Source organism: Anomaloglossus baeobatrachus, chromosome 1 (assembly GCF_048569485.1).
Source record: "Anomaloglossus baeobatrachus isolate aAnoBae1 chromosome 1, aAnoBae1.hap1, whole genome shotgun sequence".
NCBI classification, from domain to species: Eukaryota; Metazoa; Chordata; class Amphibia; order Anura; family Aromobatidae; genus Anomaloglossus; species Anomaloglossus baeobatrachus.
In genome coordinates, this window is record NC_134353.1 from 815989897 (window position 1) to 816013745 (window position 23849).

Here is a 23849-nt window from a genome sequence, read left to right on the forward strand (position 1 = left end):
AGACCTGTCTTCAGTGAAGCATTTCTGACATATACTTGGCAACCCACTGGGAACAGCTGTGCACTTGAACTCATAGTGAGCATCTTCCCAATTACATTTCTGTCCACCTGTACATACGATCCCTGAAGACTGGCCACGCTTATGTACAAGAAGCGAAACACTAGATCTTTTAATTTGCTTTTTTGTAGCAGTCAACACTAATGCTTATCGTATAAAATCTACCAAGGAATAACATTATACACTTAAGATGGATGCAATAGCTATAAACAGAGCGCTAGTTACATATAAGGCCCGTTTCACACGTCAGTGAAAAACAGTGACGTTTTTCACTGGCGTGTAAAACACGCACATGTCCCTGCGTGTGCCGTGATTCACGGCACACGTGGGTTGTCTAAGTGCAATCCAAGCTCCGTTCTCCGTGGCCCGTGATTGCACTTAGAAAACAACTCACCTGTGCGCGCTCCCGCTGTCCATGGTGCTGATCGCTCCCGCGGTGCAGCATCCGGCCGGCAGTGACCCCCGCAGCAGCTGCTTCCGGGTTGGCTGTGTCGCGCATAATGAATATGCGCGACAGTAATGAGCCGGCTCAGAAGCAGCAAGCTGCACGGGCTGCAGAGGACATCGCTGGACGCCGGGTGAGTAAAAATGATTTTTATTATAAAAGTACGTTTTTTTCTGGCACGTGTTTCACGGACCACACCACTGCGTGGTCCGTGGAACAGCAGTGATGCCAGAAAAAAATGGACATGTCTCCGTGCGGCAATCACGCACACGCGGGTACGCTGCACGGAGACACGTGCAGTGAAAAATCACTGAAGTGTGAGCAGACCCATTCATTAGAATGGGTCTGCGTATGTCAGTTATTCTGGTACGTTTTAAAAAAAGCACAAACGTCCCAGAATCACTGACGTGTGAAAGGGGCCTAACAAGAATAAAAGCAATGCTGAACTAACAAGAGCCATACGGAACATCAAATGTTTATTTACTGCAAATCACATTAATTATGTGATATTAAAAAAGGCAATTTAGTGTTTGTACACATGGCATAATCATGCACCAATATTTTTCTGCCTTGCTCATCTACAAAAAACTCTATAAACCATATAAACCTCTGTATTAAATTGAAGTCATTAAAATATACAGTAGTTGGCGTTTGCACCTTAAAGGGATGGTCCAAAGTCAAACTAAATTTTCATCTAAATCCCTATCTATTTAGGGCTACAATCTAAGCTATTTTATATTATACTTGTATCAAAAATTCACTACTGTTCCCTAACTACACTATCTGTTATTCTGTTTTGGGTTTTTTTTGGTGCATGCTGGGATACTCAAACAAAGCATCATCAGAGCAGGAGGCACAGACTTCGGTCACTGCCATGCCACTACCCCTGCCTCCTCCCTGAAACAAAGTGTAATCAGTGATGCTCATTTCAGGAGCTGTTTTCATCCCAGATGTGTCTCTCCCTGCGAGCTATGCACCGTGCAATCTGTACAGTGATGGCATTCTCTCTCTCTCTCGACTCTAGTGGCAGATCAAACAGTTCCCAGCAAGCAGGGAGGGACACAGAAGGGACAGAGAAGAGACAGGCATATATTACCCAAATTACCACCGCACCAGGGCAATCGGGATGAACCTGGTAAAGCAATTCAATTGGCCCATCTAATGTATGTGCCAATTGTGGGGTGGCTGCGGGCTGCAATTTTTAGGCTCGGGAGGGCCCAATAACCATGGACTTTCTCAGCCTGAGAATTCCATATCCCAGCTGTTTACTTTACCTACACTGGTTATCACAAATACGTGGGGACTGCATGTCCATGTGGTGTATAATCTGACAACATTGTTCCCAGAAGTGACCTGTGTTTCAAAGATGCATCCAGGCATCTTCCCTATACTTTTCCCATTCAATTTCAGCACTTTTCCATCCATTTTAGCATTTTTATAGCCCCTCCACACATCCTGGGAGGGATCGCTGGAAAATTATTTGAATTTTCTTTTGACTTGCATTAGGCTATGTGCGCACGCTGCGGATTTACTGCGGATTTTGCCGTGGATTTGCCGCGGATTTCCTGCAGAAGATGTGTCTAACACTGCTGCAGTCAATTCCCCAGCAAAACCTATGGGTTTGAAAAAATGCTGTGCGCAGACTGTGTTTTTTTATACCTGCGGATTTACCTGCGGATTTTGCGCTGCGGAATTAATGAGCATGTCACTTCTTTTCACAGGTACCTGCGGTTTTTACCATAGATGATGGTAAAAATCCGCGGGGACCAACTTGCGGAAAATCCGCGGTAAATCCGTGGCAAATCCTCACAAAATCCACGGCATTCCGTAGTAAAACCGCATGTGGATTTTCCTTAAGAAAAAGTCACTTTCTGGTGCACACATGGCCTTAGATTTGTTATTCGTGACAAATACATGAATAGTACAAAATTCTCAAGATGAATAATCTGAGCACAAAGATTTCACTATTCGCCAATTACTACTCTTCAGTTGTAGCTACAATACACAAGCACATATACTTCATTAAGGGTGTGTGCACACAGTGTATTTTTATCTCCTTTTTAGATGTGTTATTTAGTGCCGTTTTCTCAGAAAGTTGCAAGCAAATCGTTATGGCAGTAAAATTAAAGAGAAACCTAAAGTGTTGTGCACATGTTGAGCTTTTTTTCTTCCAGATTCGTGCAGAAAATATTCTGCAGCATGTCAATTCTTTTGCGTTTTTAACCTGTGTTTTCACCATTGAAACATTAAAAACCGCATGCAAAAAATGCATAAAAGTGTCAAAAACGCTTGTTTTTGTGCTGCGTTTTTCCTGCCAAAAGATACAGAAATCATAGAGAAATATCTACAACCAAATACTCAAAGTGTGCACATATCTTAAGGCTATGTGTGCACGCTGAGTATTTGGTGTAGTCATTTTCTGCATCTTATGGCAGAAACACGCACTAAAAATGTGGTGCGTTTTTTGACACATTTTTGGTGTATTTTTACAATGCATTTTCCATAGTGAAGTCAAAGGGCGGAAGGGCTGAAAAAAAACAGGCAAAAACGCACCAAGAATTGACATGCTGCAGATTATTTTCTGCACCACATCTGCAAGGAAATGATATGTAACATGTGCACAACACTTAGGGCTCATGCGCACGTAAATCCTGAATTTTCTGCAGCGATTTGACAGCACATGTGCGCTTCAAATCGCTGCAGAAACACTGCATAATGGATGCAGTTTTTCTGTACAAAAAAAGCTGATTTCATGCGCTCGTGATACTGCCCCCACCATAGACAGAGTGGGAGCTGCATCCAAAGCGCACAGAATAATTGACATGCTCATTTTATGAACGCACGGATTTGGGTCAAAATTTTAGCACCCAAATCACTGCATTCAAAAAAAGCAACCTGCGCACGTATCATGCACAATCTTCATAGATTGTGCAGGGGACACAGGACACATGCATTTACACTGCAGTGCAATACACAGCATATATGCATGCAATTACGCAACATGCGCATGAGCCCTTAAGAATTCTCATTGACTTTGCTGGCATGAGGATAGGCATGCAGATTTATGACAAAGCTGCAACAAAAAACGCATAACAAATGCACTGTGTGCACATGGCCTAAAGGTACAGTGCTGTCTCGTGGCATCAAAAAAGAACCCTAAATAGCTGATTTGACACCAGCCCTGGAGGTATATGCCCCTCAGCTCCTTGGCCTCAAATGATCACAGGTTCACAAAATGCCCCATTGGGAATAAATAAAGTAAAAAATGAAAAAAGTAAAAACAAAAACAAAGAATTTAAAAATATTTTACATTTCTTCCTGTACTGCATATTTAGAATTTCTGCATTCATAAAAGTCCAATTAATAAAAATATAAATTTGTTTAACTCATGTGGTAAACAACATTAAGAGAAAAATCTAACTCGTCACACCTCCCCCAAAAAATGCAATAAAACGTGATCAAAACATTGTTTATACTCCAACATTATATTAACAATGAAAGCTTATTAAAAACTATAGCCCGGCACACAAAAATGAAGCCCTCATACAGATTCATCAAAGGAAAAATAAAAATGATGTTATGGCATTCAGAAAATGGCAACAAAAAAAACACATTTTTTGTTTCAAATTTTTAAACCCCCCAAAAAATTGTAAAACAATTCCAGATATTTGATATCACTGTGAACGTAATGACATGGAGAATCATATTGTCTGGTCTTTATTACACCACCATGATCCAAAATACAATGACTACCAGAAATGCTAGAGGTTTTTTTATTTATTTAACCTTAATGGGATTTCCCCCCCCCCACACACATTTTTAAGTATATAATATGGTGTAACGTGAATACTGTTATTTAAAGCTACAGCTGCAAAAAATAAGCACTTATACAGCTATGTCAATGGAAAAATCAAAAGTTAATACTCTTGGAAGAAGAACAGGAAAAAAATAAAAAAGCAAAACTGAAAATTGGCTACAAGCCCTTGGGGAGTAAACTGAGTCTGTAAGAGCTAAATTTCATTATAAAGTAAGCACTTCTGCAGGTAGGAGAACACGACCTGAGAAGACTCAAACCTGTAGTTCTATATTCTATGGGTTACTTTTGAAAAAAAATCAAATCATTAATATGAAAATTACACTGTATGGGGACCGGAGCACGTTTTTTGTAATAAATCTAACTGCTCAGCTCCTTACATTGTTTCACATTGGTTTCACTTGTCTCAATTGAAATGAGCAGTTTATACTAGTTTTGGAGTATGTGCAGAATAGGAGGAAGGACACTGCTATCGCCAGTTCTGGGCATATATCATACCGCTGTGACCTGCACATGTACTTCATTTAGGCCACGTGCACGCACTGAGTATTTGGTGATTTTTTTACATCAGTATTTGTGGCCAAAGTTCTCCAGACCTCCACACCTAATTTGCATAATAATTAAAACATTGCTTTCTCGATAAGTAGCACAAAGATAATGGAACTAAAATTATGCTTCCTAGGACATTGTCACACTTGCGTATCACTTATGATGTGAGAGCATCGGATGTGAAATGCTAATGAACCTCTGCTGCGAGCATGAGCCGAGTGTCATGCGACTGTAATCCATTCCTGAGATCAGATCACAGCTGCGGAGGAGAGGAAGGAATTAATTTACTCATCTCCTCCATTGGCAGCCTGTATGTATGTCGCACTACACTTGGATGGCATCCGAGTGCTGACAGATATTTCACTCACACCCATAAACTTGTATTGGTGCGAGTGATAGGAGACTTGCAGACAATTGCAGCATGATGTGATTTATTCTCAGTCTGTTTAGGGCTGAGGAAAAACTAGCAGATCTGAGCTGCAGCATTGTCTTACATGGGGCCGAATGCATTGCCAGATTTTCCCGCATTGCACTTGTGCGAGTCATACGCCAGTTTTACTCTGACCTTATGAAGACAAGCTGCACTATACTGAGATATGTATACTTTATCTGAACTGTAAAGTTCTGCGTAATATGTGGCGCTATAGAAATAAAAAATATTACTGTATTATTCATTGGTTAATTTTTCTTTGACAGATTAAAGACACAATTTTTTTTTTAAAGTGCTTCAAAAAACACCTTTTCAAACCAAATAAAATCTGTAGTAAAACTGACAGAATGGGCAACAATAATATGCAACATGTGGACGTGCCCTGGTGTGGGGCCCGTCAGGGCACCGGGAGGTCTCCTCCATTGTGTCCTGAGCTTAAAGATTCCCTCATGTTGGGCATCCCAGGGCATGTCTGTCCAGGATATTGCAAGTAAGGGTACCGTTGCACTTGCGATTTTCATGTTCGAGTGCAATCCGAAAAAACATCGGATTGTTCTCACTCTAGTGCTAAACTATGAAGCAGTGTCCATCTACGATGGATTTCTCATGCCATATCAGCATGAGAATGAATCACAGCATGCTGCGTTTGGCAGCGAGTCTCGGTTCACGTAACACCATGCAAGTCTATGGGAGCGTGAGAAACATTGCACTGCACTCGCTTGTCATCCGACTGAAGGGATGTAAGCAGAGACAGGCAGCGGAGGAGATGGGGAGAAAGTGTTCCCTTCCTCTTCTCCGCAGCTATGATGCAATAGTAAGATCATCACAGTCGCATGACCCTCGGCTTATGCTCGCAGCAGAGGGTCATTAGCATATCGCTTCCGATGTTCTCGCATTGGAAGCTGTACGCAAGTGGAAAAGTACCCTTATATAAAATGTTTGTTGTTGTGTTGCAAAGAAACTCTGAGTGTCATGTGTGATCCTGCTACTTGTCCAATGGTGACCAGCAGTAGGGGGGTGGACGTACCCCTGAAGACTCAAGTAAGTGTCGCACCCCCCAGCTGGGACAGAACATATGCACATGTTCAAACTAATGTAGGGGAGTGGAACCCTGTCGGCCATCACCTGGCTACCATAAACATGAGGACACTAAAAGTCACAGAATTTTAACGCAGCAGAGAGTTGTGCCAAAATTATTTGACATTTCAAAGCTTTTGCACCAGAATTATAAAGTAAAAGCTTTAATGAACCGGGCATTAGAGAAGTCCTTAAGGCCTAAGCCACACGGCATGAAAATCGTAGCGAGTGAAATGCAATAAAACATCGCATTCCACTCGGACCAATATTAACCAATGTGCTAGCATCCATGAGCGATTATTTTCTCAGCCCTAATCGGACCGAAAAAACAGTCATAGCATGCTGTGGGTGCAGTGCGATCCTTGTTTCTCTCGCACCCATTCAAGTCTATGGGGCGAGAGAAAAATCGCACTACACTCGCATTACACCGGTGTAATGCGAGGGCAGAGCGAGAATGGCAATAGCCAGCTACGGAGGAGAGAGGGAGATAAATCCCTCTCTCTCCTCCGCAGCGCTAGCCCTCCTCTCCTCAGCGCCAGCCTTCCCCTCCATAGCACTGGCCCGCCCCTCCTCAGTTGCGGCCCGCCACGCGCAGCTGTGGTCCGATCACATGATCGGACTTCAGTCGCAATGACACTCGTATGACACTCGGCTCCCACTGTGCTGCCAGCGTGAGCCGAGTGTCATGCAAGGATCACAGTAGTCCACATGTGGCCCCGGCCTAATAATTAAGGTCATACATGGCAGCATAATATATACTATTGTGGTGCCCCAGAGGCTTCAGTCGCCACAGGACATTGCATTTCATTTAGGGTGCAATGCTTGGACTCGGGTGATGAAGGAGTTAACCACTGGTGTTTGTTTTCTCACACAAAACATCTAGGTATGAGTCACCACTGACACAGGGAGCTGGACAGTCTTGGGAATTCCAGGTTACCTGGGCCACAGCCACTCAGAGTCATCCCAAGGGTGGGGGCACTGAGTGAGTGAGAGAGACACAAACAGTTAGACTTGAGCACAGTCTGAGACAGCGAAGGAGCAACAGGTCCCCTGGGGGGAGTGCTACACTCAGCTTCCCTAAGGGGGACCGCCCATGATGTGAGCTTAGGAACCATCTTGGGGAAGGATGAGAGAGTGCCAGAACATCATGGGACTGGTAGTACCACAGCTACTGTAGAGAGTGCTTCACAGAACTTCTATAGCTATGACCGGCCAGACTGGAAGAAGGTGAGAGACAGAGGTGACCGGTGGAGATGAGGAGACAGAGGAGCCATGGCAGCTGGGGGGAAGCTTAGCAGCTTTCACAGTACCAGCGCAGTTGGGCTGCAGAACCCGCGGGTTGGTACACCTTCACGGACTCTAACAAATCTGCAGGGGTTGGGGATTTCATGTCCCATCACCCACCATCCACTTTCCTGGAGCACTGTGACATATAGGATCCGGGGTCGGGTTTACAGCCAGGCCCCACGGAGAAGACCCGCATCACCTGCATATAGGACGGGACACTTAACACAGACAGCGGAGTCCCCAAGTTGCTTCAGGCCACGGGGAGCTACGGGTCAGCGCAAGGAGGAAGGTCTCACACATTTCCACAGACACCGGTGATTGCGCCTGGTTCACTCGGGACCTGCTGGAGTCCATTCATGGCGGCGGAAAGCGGCACCACCGGGGACCTTTAAGAACTGTAAGCAAAAAGAACTTTGAACCGCAGCCCCACTGTCGGCCTAGTCATTGCCGGCGCTGCCGCCCCTCACTTTGGCGCCGTCAGCCATCACCATTATCCTCATCCTCCCTGGGGCTCGCTCCACCTGTGGGGAGCTGGACTATCTGAGCTGCCTTAACATCAGCCCTGTTGGAGAGTAACATCTCGCAGCGGTGGCCAATTCCTGGCTGCACACCATCGGTGGTGCTGCAAAGCATCCCCCATTCCCATCCATCTCCGCTCCTGGAAAAGGAAAAGTTGCAGGAAGGGTCCGTGGCGGGAGGTCGGGACCCCCGTTGCCACTGCAACCGGTGACATGCTTCCCAGGGACCCTTCAACCTCCTTCCAACCTCCTTTACACCGGACACCCGTTCATTTGTCCTTTACATGTAGCCGACGGGGCCACGGAGCTGGGTCAGGCCAGTCACAGCAACCCCACGAAACCACTGGCCCGGTGGCGAGTAACCATAGAGGCCCCGTGGGGCGCTACACCATAGTGACTATATTTAATTTGAAGAAACTTATATTTCTGATTCTGTGTGATTATAGCAAATAAAATTTGCAAAGCCAGAGGAATGCCAGAAAACTGAACACAACCCAGACATAGAAAGTGTCATACAGAAAATAATTACTTTTAGTCATTGCACAAAGATGTTTTAAGCAGGTGTGCTCCACATATCATTGACTATGTTGTCAGAAAAAAGGCCTCTTGGCATTCAGGCTGAGTGTTGTGATCCAAGCATGACATAGTCTTGAAAACCCTAAATTACCTCAATATTGTTTCATAAGTTGGGCCATTGTCAGTAAATTAGCAAACACAAATACTACATTTTCTTCATCGTGTAGCGTATTGTGAAAACCCATCCAAGCATTACATCATTATAAGGAAAAATCGCGACCTCATGGATGTGTTTATTTGTAATCCTACATTTCTAAATATCCGTGTACAGAAATTAAGACAGATAAACACTGTAATTTAGCTGTTATTCTGAATATGCTTTGTAAAATATACGACCCTTGACAGAAAGCTTACCTTTCTAAGGCCAGGTTCACACACACTGTGGCATTGTCAGACTACTATAGTTATGTCAGCAAATTGCAGCTATGACCAGGTCCATGAGCTGCTCTGTGTGCTCATCCACAACACAAATGAGTATAGGAGATGTTTACTATTAAAACAAGCACTGTCTCCTCTGAAAAACGAATTAATGGAAATCTGTTAGCAGGTTTTTACTACATAATCTGAGAGCATGGAAAACGGGACGACAAGAGTCAAAAAGTGCAAAAAACAAATTTATTATGTGCAACCAGCGAAAAAAGGTAAAAACACCTAAGCATGGCGCTGCCTTCTCCCTCCCTGAGAAAGCCGGATTTGGGATCTAATCCCAAAGAGGCGAAACATACGTTGGTGGGGTATGGGGGAGCTCTTTCTACCTACTCAAGACTATGCATTAGCCATCTGATATGCATTGGCCACTTTATAGCATTGTCACTTCTTTATGCAATTGACTCGCCCACCCCAGGGCTATGGGACACCCGGTGCCAGGCCGGACTAGTCCGGGGGATCATCAGTGGTGGCGGGGCCCGACTCCGTGACCCTGGCGGGAGTCAATTACTATGGCTTCAGTGTTGGGGGTGATTGTTAAAGTTTATATTCGTGACGCCACCTGTGGTTTGCGGCTATTAAGCCGCCGCTGCTGTATGGGGCCTCCGGGGCTGGTGGAATGGCAGCTTGGATGGTCCTGCTCCCCACAGGTGGAGCGGTGCCCTGGGGCAACAGTTGGTGCTTGTAAGTGTCGATGTAGTGATGGAAGTCTATGCAATGATGGAAGTCTATGCAGTGCAGATGAAATAACAGAGGCAACACCAAGGGTGTGGTTTCAAGTTGTTTACTCACAATTCCTGGTTTATGGCGCACTGTGCCTTTGGATGGCTGGAACCCCCTGTCAGGGACCTCCGCTGATCCCGGGTAGATCTGGGAATAAAAGCCGGTGCACCCCTCTATTGTGTTCCTTTCTTCAGCTGACTTCTTAGCCTTGCCTTTGCTGGATGAACCTGGCTTGGCCTCCACTACAGCCTCCGGGCTGGGGGCTTGCCTAGTGGGTATTCTACCCCCTTTTCAGAGGTTCTGCTGTGGGCTGTGGCTAGGGGCGTTTGCAACTGCCCTGGGCCTCGGTTTTTACCTTTGGAATTGACTTCTCTTCCTCCAGTTTCTAGGGACCGTCCCCTGTATGCAGCTTGATCCCTCCACCTGATATTTCTGTGGAACAGGCCACTAGCCTGAAAGCTGTCTGTGGCCCTGGAATCCCCTCTGTTCTGCTTGGTGTCACCTGAGCTTAGTCGGGCCCCAGGGTCTTCACCAGGAAGCGTCACTTTCTCCTTCTTGCTCCTGACTGACTAGAGCACTTCTCCTCTCACTCCTCTCAGCTCTCTCCTCTGCATCACGCAGACTCCGACTACACACTTGACCTTCCTGTAACTACTCTACACTCTGCTGGCTTCTCCCACCTCCCCAGTTGCTAAGCTCTACTCTATGGAAGCAGGGATGGGTCTTACGGCCCCTCCCAGCATGCAGCATGGGAGGGTAGCTGCCACTATCCCCGATCCCTGTGTGTACCTAACAATGGGTGTAGTGCAGATTTGCCTGTGAACCGGCGTTTACTCCTTTCCTTACCCAGGATGGGACATCACACCTCTGGCTGGGGTGCAATGTCTCTGTGGTGATGGAAGCCTCAGGGGCGCCACACAATCATGCTCATTTTATTTGAAGTCATTTGATATGTACTGGCCACTTTATAGCATTGTCTTTTCTTTTTATTCATGCTATCCATCTGGAAATCTGTATATAATGGGTTTAGAGGATATATGGGTGTATTTATAGCTATTTATTGCTGCACTTGCACTTTAGCAATATTATTATGATTGCCCTATTTCCTTAATCCTATCATGTATGTAGACTGGCCATGTTTTGACGGATTACCATGACATAATTTGCTGCTATATTTTGTACTGTTGTATGTATCACATTCCTTTATATGCTTTTACCTTTTGTCGCTGGTTGCACATAATAACTTTGTTTTTTGCACTTTTTGACTCTTGTCCTTCTGTTTTCCATATTTAATTTGAGTCTGTGCGATGGTCACATGACCAGTTTGGGCTAAGATATGCCCAGTACAATACTTTATACTGCTGTGTGGAGGCTTTTGTATCTAATAATCTGAGAGCAGCATAAGGTATGGGCTAAGACACTGATTTCAGGGATGAGTCACTTTTTAAGCTTTGTGCTGATGTTTCAATATGATGAGTATTTTCTCAGCAGTAGATTAAGGGGTACTTCACACACACCGAGATCGCTACTGAGATCGCTGCTGAGTCACGTTTTTTGTGACCTCATTAGCGATCTCGCTGTGTGTGACACTGAGCAGCGATCTGGACCCTGCTGTGAGATCGCTGCTCGTTACACACAGCCCTGGTTCGTTTTTTTATTGTTGCTCTCCCGCTGATAAGCACACATCGCTGTGTGTGACAGCGAGAGAGCAACAATCCTGAATGTGAAGGGAGCAGGAGCCGGCGTCTGACAGCCTGCGGTAAGCTGTAACCAAGGTAAACATCGGGTAACCAAGGTGGTTACCCGATATTTACCTTCGTTACCAGCCTCCGCAGCTCTCACGCTGCGAGTGCCGGCTCCTGCTCCCTGCACACGCTAAGTTAAGCGGTGTGTGCTGGTAACTAAGGTAAACATCGGGTAACCATACCCGATGTTTACCTTAGTTACCAGTGTCCGCAGCTTCCAGACGTCGGCTCCGTGCAAGCGCAGCGTCGCTTGCACGTCGCTGCTGGCTGGGGGCTGGTCACTGGTCACTGGTAAGATCTGCCTGTTTGACAGCTCACCAGCGACCATGTAGCGATGCAGCAGCGATCCTGACCAGGTCAGATCGCTGGTCGGATCACTGCTGCATCGCTAAAGTGTGAAGGTACCCTAACACTCCTTAGTGTCCACATGCATTTGGTCCTAGTCCAACCATGCCCCCAGCACTGATTAGCAGCTTACTATTAACATACAATGTACACAAAAAGCTTTCTGAGCTCTGCTACATTCTACATCTAAAACTTTGTTTGTGTCCAAATTGCTGCCTACAGAAAACTAAGTGATACATTGCTAGTATCATGGTTACTTTTCCTACATTATGCTAATTTCAGATGACGTAGCAAAAGCCTGGTGACAGATTGTCGCGGGCGGAGGGGACGTGCTCACCACGCTCGGGTCCGGGGCTTCTGCTGCTGCTGCTCGGTGGCTCGAGCGGTGGACCGGACCCGGGGACTCGAGCAGCGCTCCTCACCCGTGTGTGAAAAGGGATGGTTTGGTTAGGGAGATTGTTCGTGACGCCACCCACGGGACGTGATGATGATGGCACCACTGCTGCTGGTAACGGGGATCCCTGGAGAGATGGTAGGGTGCAGCTAGGATGTTGTCCCCTCCGTGGGTAGGGGGTTGGTGATCCCGGGGCCCGGTGGTGTAATGGGGAGGCCGGATGGCTGGGGTACAGGGACTGTGTGGTGTGGTGCCGGACAGCACTGGTGTACTCACTCAGACAATCACTGACAGAGTCGTTGGTAAACCAAAACGGCCGGATGGACGGGTCCCGCGGCCGGCTGCAGTGTTGTTGTTGTGCTCTCCCCGGACGGCTGATGGTGGCTGTCTTTCCCTGAACCTTGAAGAAACGTTCTGACTCCTGTGGTTGCCCACCGGTAGTCCGCTCCCGGGCGTATAGGTGCCGTAGGAGCCCGTTTTGCCCGCAGGCGCTGGCCCTTGGATCTCTAGCCTGTGGCGGTGGCTGTATATCCTCTCTGGGTGGACTGTTGCCTTCAATCGGGACTTGGTTGTTAGGAAACCCCTGGGGTTCCTGTCACATTCGGATTTGACTATTCACGGCGGCTCCAAGCCTGGTCGGGGGTCCGATGGCCCTGCCTGTGTGCTTAGCTTCACTCTGTTCCCCAGGGCCGACGCCCGACCCTGGTCCTTACGGCTCTGCGGAGTTCCACCAACTCCTGCAAACGGCCACCACCGTCTACCAACCTTGCTGTCAATGCCTGGGCTCCTACCCAGACACTTGAAGTGTTTACTCCTCTCACTTTCACCTCCAAGACTGAACTGACACTTTTCCCGCCTCCAGGCCTGTGAACTCCTTGGTGGGTGGGGCCAACCTCCTGGCTCCGCCCCACCTGGTGTGGACATCAGACCCTGGAGGGAGGCAACAAGGGTTTTTGTCTGACTGTTGTAACTGTCTAGGGTGGGGGGTGTGTATGTTGTTATGTCTGTGACTACCTGGCTAGTCCAGGGCGTCACACTCCCCCTTGGTAAAACGCAGACCGTCCGCGGGCTGCCCATCCATCGCCGATTTTATTTTTCAAACTGCAAAAGATAAATAACATTTAAACATTCAACATACGTATATTTAGAAATCTTCCCTTACGGGAGGTGCAGTGCTTTAACGTTTCAAATATTGAACATTTTTGTTAAACGGACGGGTTCATGGTCATCCACTCTCCCACCCAAATAACCTGATCCTTGATTCTGCCCCTAAGAAACGGGCAGCACCCCTTTACCCCAGTCTAGGTCCAGGTTACCCAAGCGGGAACGGGTACGGTGTCTCGCACCCGGCTGTCACTTCAGGGGACCCCACGTCCAGGGGGACCCCTGACCCCTGGAGGATGGCCACTGGTCCTGGTGGTGGCTGGGCCCCAGCCTCCACTGCTGCGGGCCCTTCCTCCAATCTGCCTCTCCGGAGGCGGCACGGATGGAAAACGGCCCAACAAACTATTTACAAACCCACAAGTTCGTTGGTGGCCTGCCAGTTCTCAGCCATGTCCATGAGCAGTTCCTCAGGCAGACGGTAAACACATAAGGTCCCTTCGGGGACAACTTGCCAGCAACGGCCGGGGTAATCACTGTAGATAATCAGATGAAAACTCGGTTGATTGGTATTCATTCATTCATTTACAACTGGAACACTCGACATGCTGCACCCCTAGATGGTAGTTTCCCTGTACCTAAGTGGGGGCCGACCTAGGTTGGGGCATGTTGACCTTCTGGGCCCAATGTCATTAGTGGAGGGCGAGGGGACAGAGGAGACAGGCAGTTCCTCTTCCCTTATGGCAGGTATTGCGAGTGGAGACCCAAGGGGAGGGGGTGTAGGTGCGTCCCTGGGCACTTGTTAGAGCGGCTCACTGGCGTGCGTTTCCGTCTCCATTTCTTCCACGTGTTGTGGGAACATTATCACCGGAACAAGCACCGCACCATTTTGCATAGGCCAGTCTGCTGGAAAATCGCCCATCACTGTGTGGATCCCCTTCTTCTGCTTTTCCCTGCTCGGCGTAGGAACTGGAAATTCGGTTGTCACTCTCAAGGGGTGAGGACACTTCTTCAGATGGTCCCGGAAAACCGTAGTGGCAGTCTTCCCCTGGTCGCGACTGATCACCTAAGCCTTCTCATTCTCCTATTCAGTGAGCTGTATGACATACGGGGTCCTTTCCCACTGGTCATCCAGCTTATGGGTCCTTCTCTTCCGTTTCAGCACGACATCTCCCGGCCCAAAGGGGACAGCTGACGCTCGCTTATTGAAGCGTTGCGCTTGTTTCTCTCGGCTCTGACCGAGATTTTTCTCTACATACTCCTTGACTTGGCAGTATTGGATTTGCCGCCGAGTATCCCATCCAGAAGTTGAAGGAAGGGCCTCAGGAGCTTCCAAGCCCATTTCTAGGTCCACCGGCAGCCAGCCCGGTCGGGCTCTCATCAGATACGCCGGGGTTTATTTGGTAGAACTACTGGGGATGTTGTTGTACGGGGGGGATAAACTGGCTTTCCTTGATGTAATGGTGGAAAAAGGACCGGATGGCCGACTTGTGACCTCCACCTTTAGGAAGGCCACATCCTCCAATTCTTTGCTAAAGTGGGAGTGTGCCCACCCTTACCCCTTGAAGAGAGGAATCCCGAAGGGGCAGTTCATCAGGATGAGGCGTAACTGCTCAGAGGAGGCAGGCTTTAAACAACAGGCCTCTGACCTGATGGGACGCCTGAGGGATAGAGGTTACCCTGAGGGGGTAATCCATAAGGCATACAATTCTGTGCGCAACATTGACCGTACTACATTATTGAACCCCAACTATAGGAAGGAGGAATCGGCTGATATCCTTAGGTTTATTACAACATACAATAATGGGGCGGGAGACTTCAGGAAAACCCTCTCGAAGTACTGGCATGTCTTGCAGATGGATCCTCTCATAGAGAAGCATCTCCTCACATATCCATCCATCACATATAGAAAGGCTAAATCCTTGGGGGATAGGCTTGTTCATAGCCATTTCAATGAGGATGGGCCAGAAAGAACAGGAAATGCAATCTATGGATGTTTCAAATGTCATGACTGTGTCAATTGTAGATATGTTGAGGAGGGGAAGACTTTCATTAATCATACGAATGGGAAAACCTTGTCCATCAGATCCCTTATTACTTGTAAATCTAAGGGTGTCATATATAGGATAGAATGCACTTGCGGAAAACTATATATTGGCAAAACCATCAGGGAGCTACGGAGACGTGTGGGCGAACATAAGAATGACATCCTTAGGAAGATTGATACGCCAGTCGCCAGACACATTAATAATTTCCATGGTGGTGATTTGGAGAGCTTTAAAATCATGGGAATTGATCTTATTCGCCCCCCGGTTAGAGGGGGAAACTGGGACAAGCTAATACTTCAGAAAGAATGTTATTGGATTTACACTCTCAATACCATGGCACCTATAGGCTTGAATGAGTCCTTGTCCTTCACGCCCTTCCTGTAGGAGCACCTTAGCAAGCAGGGTAAGTATAGAAGGGAAAGACGACGCCCGAGTGGGGGCACCAGAGGCGTGGGTGTACTTAGGGTGCCGACCCCCACATGTTAGGTAGGGGTAGATTGTGTCAAGGGCAAGATCTTAGTGTGCACTATAGTTTCCCCGCCCCCCTCCCCCCGTCTTTATGCCCTGTATGCGATGGGCCTATTTTTCTATATAGGTCTACCTAGTTCCATCTGGCCTGTCCTCACTTGATTTTCCAGCATTGGTTCCTGAGTCTGCTTAAGGACCATTCTATGATCAATATGAATAATAGATTTGTTTTTATCAGTTTCCATCTATATATGTGATGTTGGGACATGTAGTATGCCTTGATATGCTCAACTAAATAGGTTCTCTTTTTCATACGTTACTATCCCCTAATTGATTGTTCCCTATATGTGGATTTCCCCCCCCCCCCCCTGTTTTTGAATTTTTCTCTTTGTAGTCGTTCTGCGGCCCCGACATTTGTTCCCTATTGCAGCTCAGCTGCATGATTTCCTGTATTGGATATCATGATTGACAGCTGATGGTTTGTCCGAAAATAATATAAGCCTCATGTGGATGGGTCTATGCCTCACTGGGTACATTATAGACTTGCCGATATAGGCGTTTTTTACCCACCATGTCTGAGCGGTATTAGCCAGCATGGATTTCTTATGATGACGCCGGGCTAGGCGAACCGGAGCTTGTTTATGTTGCGATAGCAACACGCTCTGGGTTCTGACTGGTGGAGCCAGCAGGCGTGATTTGCCAGGTCGTGACGTGCACTTGGTTAACTTCCGCCCGCTTCATTGCGACGCGGCGGCCGATGACGCGTGCTTCCGGTCCGGGTGCCTTCTGGGAGCGCGCGTCACTGGCCGGCTTGGTGCTTCTGCGCATGCGCCGGTATATTTAAGGGGCCGGCTCCACATCATGGAGCGCGGCACTTTTTGAAAAGGATTCGTACCTGACGCACGCACGTGTGCGGTGAGTATCTCATGGATAGGGCAGTGTGATATGGCTACTCTATGTGATCTTTGTGATCTTTGGGCTTACTATGTGTTTTTTCTCCTCCTTTGGCCTACAGCGATATTGGGCATATAGATATGGCCGTATGATATATATGGGCCATACCACATTACTGGCATTATACTCCCCTGATGATTCCCCGTATGAAACGCGTCGGGAGTAATGTGTTTTGTAAACTTTGGAACACTCGGCAATAGAAGTATGGGATTTTGATGAGCTGGTGGACAGCCCCCTATCTATGAGCCGTGCTGTCCTGACATTGGTCGCCCACTCCTACGTCTGCAAGATCGGGTAAGATCGTTCCCTTAGGGGATTTAACCCTGATACCCGTATGCTTTTGATGTTTGGACACACTATTTGTAATTTATGATGGTTGCAGCCCCAAGGGCATAACGTAGTGTGTGTCCATCTATAGTCATACTATACCTAGGCAGCCTCATTTGAGTAGTACTCTCAAATAACTGGTGAAATACGAGTGCTGCCATATCGTATCAGTGTGCATCTGGTTGGGTATATGTAGCCCTATGGCAACATGACTATATCTTTTTGTTATTGTTTGTCTGTTTTTACTCACCTTGAGTGAATTGAGATTCACTTTTAGCTATATATCAATAAAAGTTATATTTTAGGTTTTATATCTTTGTTTGCCTGGATTCAGCTATTTACTGATGTTGTTGTACATGTCGACCAGGTCGGGCAGCTTGTCTGGCCACAGGTTCCGCTCTTCCAATGGTATCACTTTGAGGAGGTCTAGGACCAGATGGTTCATCTTTTCGCACATCCCATTAGTTTGGACATGGTATGGCGTGGTCCTGATCTTCTTGCAACCGTACAATTGGCAGAACTCTTGAAACACCTCCGCTTCAAAGGCTGAACCCTGGTCCGTGAGCACCCTCTCCGGGTATCCGTGCGGTCGACAGAAGTAGGCCTGGAATGTCCTGGCTGCGGTACGGCCGGTCAAATCCTTGACTGGAACAACCACCATGAACCTGGAATAGTGGTCAAGGCATAGGTATACCCATTCCAGCTGGGTGTAAGGTTGACGTGGTCCAAGGCAACCAACTCCAGCGGTTGATGGGTGATGATCGGCTGTAGAGTGGCTCTTTGGCTGACTTCATCCTTTCTTCTCAGCGCACAGGGGCCGCACTCTCGGCAGCAAGCCTCCACAGATTCTCGCATCCCACTCCAATAGAACCGCTCTCTCAACAACATCTCCAGATTCTTCCAGCTGAAATGCTCAGCGCCATCGTGATATGCCCGGAGAACTTTGGGCACGCTGGCCTGAGGAACCGCCAGCTGACGAACCTTCTCATGAGTCTTCGGGTTGATCAGCCCTCGATACAGATCCCCTCATGCAGGTACAGCCGGGGTTGTTTCTTCCACAGCCGCTGGGCCTCATGGGGCGCTGCCGGATCCATTCTTGGGGAGCCTTGCTCAATCATGGTCTTGACCAACTGGACGGCAGGCACTTGGTCTTGGGCTTCTCGCCACCACTGGCTGGGTAGCAGGTCCAGGTTCGTCTGTTGTTGTTTGACATGTAATTTTTCGACCGGTGGCCGATGGAACGCGGGCAACTCAATTTCTTCAAGGTAATCATCTTCTGACCCCCCATCCGGCAGGTGGGGCACCCGAGACAACGCATCTGCGTTGGTGTTCTTGCGGCCGGCTCTGTATTTGATAGTGAAGTCATAATTAGATAGCCTGGCTACCCACCGCTGTTCCAGGGCGCCCAGTTTGGCCGTGTCCAGGTGAGTCAATGGATTAATGTCCGTGTAGGCCGTGAATTTTGCCGCTGCGAGATAATGTTGGAACCTCCCGGTGACCTCCCCCACACCAGGGCCAGGAGCTCAAGCTTTAATGAGCTGAAAAGTGCCAAGACCTTTTTAGCTACTTTACTAGCAAACTGACAGCAAGCAGTACTAACTAATAATTCCTGCAAATGTGATTGATTGCGCAATTTTGAGCAGGCAATGAAAACTGCCAAGACCTTTTCACCTAGTTCCAACAACAGGGAGATGAATAATCGACCGCAAACAGCTGCTATGCCAAACAAATTCTTTTTTATTCAAACGTTCTTTTCATCGGTGCAGATAAAATTGCGGGGGGTGGCTTGGATGCGAGTCCCTCCAAAGGACGACGGCCATTTCGTCTGTAAGTCAGACTTCTACGGGTCCACTTTAAAAGGAAGCCGCATCGATCCTCCCCGCCTGTACACCTGGAACGTCCACAGAACTTGCGCTTTCATTGTCCATCAGTTCCATCGTGGCCACCGCAAATGTGATAAAACACACAGTCTCTTGCGAACCTCGGTAATGAGCCCGGCAACAGCGTGCAATAAAGACTCCAGGAGAGAATCCAAATATACTGCAGCAAAAAGTGAACAAGTCCTGCACCGCCTGCCCTCAGATTACCTCCAGGTCCAGTGGCTCACGTGCTGATGATTGCCATATAGCGCTGGTTGCAGGCGCAGCGTGCTGGTCGGTAGTGAGCAGCTAGGAGATCCAACAACAGGGAGATGAATAATTGACCGCAAACAGCTGCTATGCCAAACAAATTCTTTTTTATTCAAACGTTCTTTTCATCGGTGCAGATAAAATTGCGGGGGGTGGCTTGGATGCGAGTCCCTCCAAAGGACGACGGCCGTTTCGTCTGTAAGTCAGACTTCTACGGGTCCACCTAGTTCACCTAGTTCACTATCAAATTTGCAACAGGCACTACTAACTAACAATACCTAGAAATGTGGTTGACTGTGGAATTTGTAGCACTCAATGAAAAGTGCCAAGACCTTTTTACCTAGTTCACTAGCAAATTCCCAGCAGGCAGTACTAACTACCAATACCTAGAAATTTGATTGAGTGGGTAATTTTGAGCAGTCAATGAAAACTGACAAGACCTTCTTACCTAATTCACTAGCAAATTTACACCAGGCAGTACTAACTAACAATACCTAGAAATGTGATTGACTGGCTAATTAGGAACAGGCAATAATAAGTAGCAATAGCTATTTAGATCCTTCACTGGCAACTCTTTAGCAGGCACTCATAAGTACCTATCGCTATTTCTATCATTAAATGCCGATTTGTGGCACACAGCTTTTTCTACACTGCATGTCCCTATTCTACACTATTGTTCTTCTATTGTATCTCAACTACTTACCATTAAATCCCTAACTAAGATAGCTGTCTAGCAGCAGCACAGGTGGCAGAACCTTCCCTAATGTTTTACATTTACAAAATAGCGACGCCAATGACACAAAACCTTGTGTCTGAACCTTGTGGATGTTTGCTGTGCCGTGATTGGCTGCAGGAACATCTGCAAATAAAGTTAAGAAAAAAATGGTGCCTTGCACATCTGGCTTGTCTCGAGTTCCCACCATCTCTACTCATTAAACACATCCCCCCATTCATCAGACAGCACCACGATCCTATCAAAAAGTATAATATATAGTATTATTAGAAAAGCAGTTTTTTTAAATTGCGATCAGTGATCGAACAAAACCGAACATTGCCGACTTTTGGGAAAAATGCTCGGGTTACCGAGCTCGAATCAAGCAGGCTAAGGCTCGTACTGAATTTGAAATTGGTAAATCTTTACTGAACAGCTTCACTCTCTCTAATCAGAAACAATATTAGAAGGGACTCCATGGAGTCTGACAATCTCACATACCAACACCTGGGCTAAAGGCTTAGCATTAGGTAATGACAATAAGGCGATAAAATATGTTATCCTAGATAACCTATCCACCACCAACTGAATGATCGTATTATCAGCAGAAGATGATAGATCCATAATTCAGTCCATGGAAATGTCTGTTCAAGGTTGACTAGGAACACTCAAAGGCTGCAAACATCCTGAAGGATGAGAGTGAAATGCCATTGAGTGCGTTCAGGTAGCACACGCAGACATATAGGACATTACATCTCTGCTGACTCTGAGCCACCAAAAGCAACGCAACATTAGATCCTTTAACCCCAGGGTGACCAGCCAGAACAGATTCATGATGCTCTCCCGGAACCTTAAGATGAAGCTTCAGGGGAACAAGCAACTTGTTCACCGGAACCCCTGATAGCGCATCACCTTGAGCCTTAGCAATCTCAGATTCCACATCAGTAATGAACACAAACACCACCACTCCCTTCTGAAGGAAGGGGAAAGGTTACCCCCGGTAAACGTCTGGACAAGGCATTGGCTGTAATGTTTCTAGAACGAGGACGATAAGTTACAAAAAAATTAAACCTATTTTAACAAATTAAGGGAAGAGTTTAATTGTGTAGGTTTGTGCAATATCATGGTAACTGGGGGATATCAAACATAAACGGAGCAAGTCTAAGGATATACTACTGGAGTCCCGTAAAAAATGTATACCCTATGGTAATAAAATGTCCAGGAGTAAAAAGAAACCACTGAGAGACAGACACAGAGCTAGAGAGAGAGACTGACAGAGAGACGGATACAGAGACTGACAGAGAGACTGATACAGAGACTGACAGAGAGACTGATACAGAGACTGACAGAGAGACTGATACAGACAGACAGAGACAGACACACAGAGACAGACAGACAGAAACTCGGAGAGAGACAGAGAGACAGGTACTATCCCGGGCAACGCCCGGGTACTACAGCTAGTTCCTAATAAAGTATATTCAGCAAAACCTAATAAATGTTGCAGGGCTTTGAGGTTCTTGGGACGATCCCATGCCAGAATAAACTGTAATTTAGAGGGATCCATCCGAAAACCTGCAGGAAATTTCCCTAATAGATGAGAAAACACATCATTAACAAAATGCTGGAAAACCGCAGGCGTATTGGTTAGACTGAATGGCATCAAACATTTTCTAAGTGACCCTCCGGAGTATTGAAAGGCATCTTCCAATTATCCCCCTGTCTCAACCGGATCATATAGACTCCCCTAAAGTCAAGTTTAGAGAACCATTCAGCAACGGCAATATGATTAAATAAGTCAGGAATGAGTGGCATGGGACATGAATCATGAACCTTTATCTAGTTGAGCATATGGAAGTCCAGGCACAGTCGTAGTCCACCATCCACTTTTTTAACAAAGAAGAAACTAGTAGCCATCGGAGATGAGGATGGTCTAATGTGTTCTTTATCCAAACTCTCCGTTATATACTCCTTAAGAGCTAGTCTCTAAGGGCCTAATAAATTATACAGTCAACACTTGGGCAACTTTGCCCCTGGCCTCAAACGTATGGTGGTAATAGACCACATAGACCTTATAAAGTCTATGCAGTGGCAACTGCGAGTCCTGACAACCCTTTTCAGAGAACACATCACCAAAATCTGAGAGAAGATCCGGAAGATTAGTGGTTACTGCCAAAATACAGGTTCCTAGCAGTGCTTCTTAAGGTATGTTCAAACGTGGCATCTTTTTTTTACCACAAACACGCAGCGTTTTTGTCCCCAAAAATGCACCGTGGCAAAAATGAATAAAAAACGCAATGCGCTTTTGACGTGTTATTACCGCGTTTTTACCGTGTTTTTCCCTAATGCATTTTTTAAGATCTATTGACTGAAACGGCTCGAACACTGGAAAAACCCAAATAGAATTGACATGCTGCATCTTCAAAAATGCAGCCAAGATGCAGCCAACAAAAGATGCACTATGTGGACAGCAAAATAGAAATCTCATAGACTTTGCTGGGAGAAGGAAATGCATGCATTTTGGTGCGTCTTTGTGACCTCAAAAACGCACCAAAAATGCAGCAAAAGATGCACTGTGTGAACTTAGCCTTAGAATATGTGCTCCATTCAATGATACGTTGGGGTTTCCAGTCAACAATGGGATTATGTAATACAAACCAGGAGAACCCTAGTACAATTTGTGCAGAGAGGCCTTTAAGCACATAACAAGATATAAGCTCCAAATAGAGTACCCCTACACGAAGTTCCTGCTCCTGTACACACTCAACAAAACCCTCTTGAGAAAGAGGAGAAGAGTCAATGGCAAAAATTCGGACTCATTCACCTCTAACTGAGAAGAACGCGTAAACTATACATCAATAATGTTTGATGGAATAGAAGAAAAGTGAATGACCCCAATCAGAAAGAGTGTCACCTGTAATCACTATCCTGAATATAACTATACTGTAATCTCTTCTATGGTTACAAGGACTGGTATCTACTATCAATGGTCACTATATGAGGGGCTTTATAATAGTGTGGGTTTTTTCTTTTTTATTTCTGAACAGTCTGGTGCAGTTCAGTCATTATGTAGTGGTTGATGTATGGTGGGGCCAATCAAAATTAAATTAAAAGTTCAACAAAAGGTAAAGCTGATATTACATGTAGAAAATGAAATTTCAATTCTCTAGAATCAGATTTTCTAACAAGATTGGTAAAGTATTTTTTTTTCATTATTTTGCATTTTTGTATGGAGAATAATAAGCAGGAAACATTATATGCACAGCACATATATTGAAGAATCCTACAGACAATTCAAGTTATAGCTGCCTTTTCATCTTCATGTAGAAAATGCACTGATTACCATATTACCATAGCAAGAACTTCCTTCATCAAGTGCTCCATGACAGCTCCCGCTGTGTAATACAGCTCGCACATTTATAATATCTAAAAATACATTAAAGTCATATTGATACAAAGGTTTCTGGATTATGTATACAGTAATGCGCCATCTTAGCTATAATTTCCTCCTTGCCTAGTGCTCCAGGAACAAAAAGAGAACAGATAGCAGTTAAAGGGGCTGCCACTACTTGATAAGAATCCTATTAGTTACCCCAGAGTTCTACACAAAGTAAGAAAATAAATCTGTACTTACCTCACAGACTGATGTCACTCCATTGTTCTCAGACCGCTGTCCCTCATCAATAATAACATACACTGTCAGTAGCCACTGATTGGTTGCAGGCTT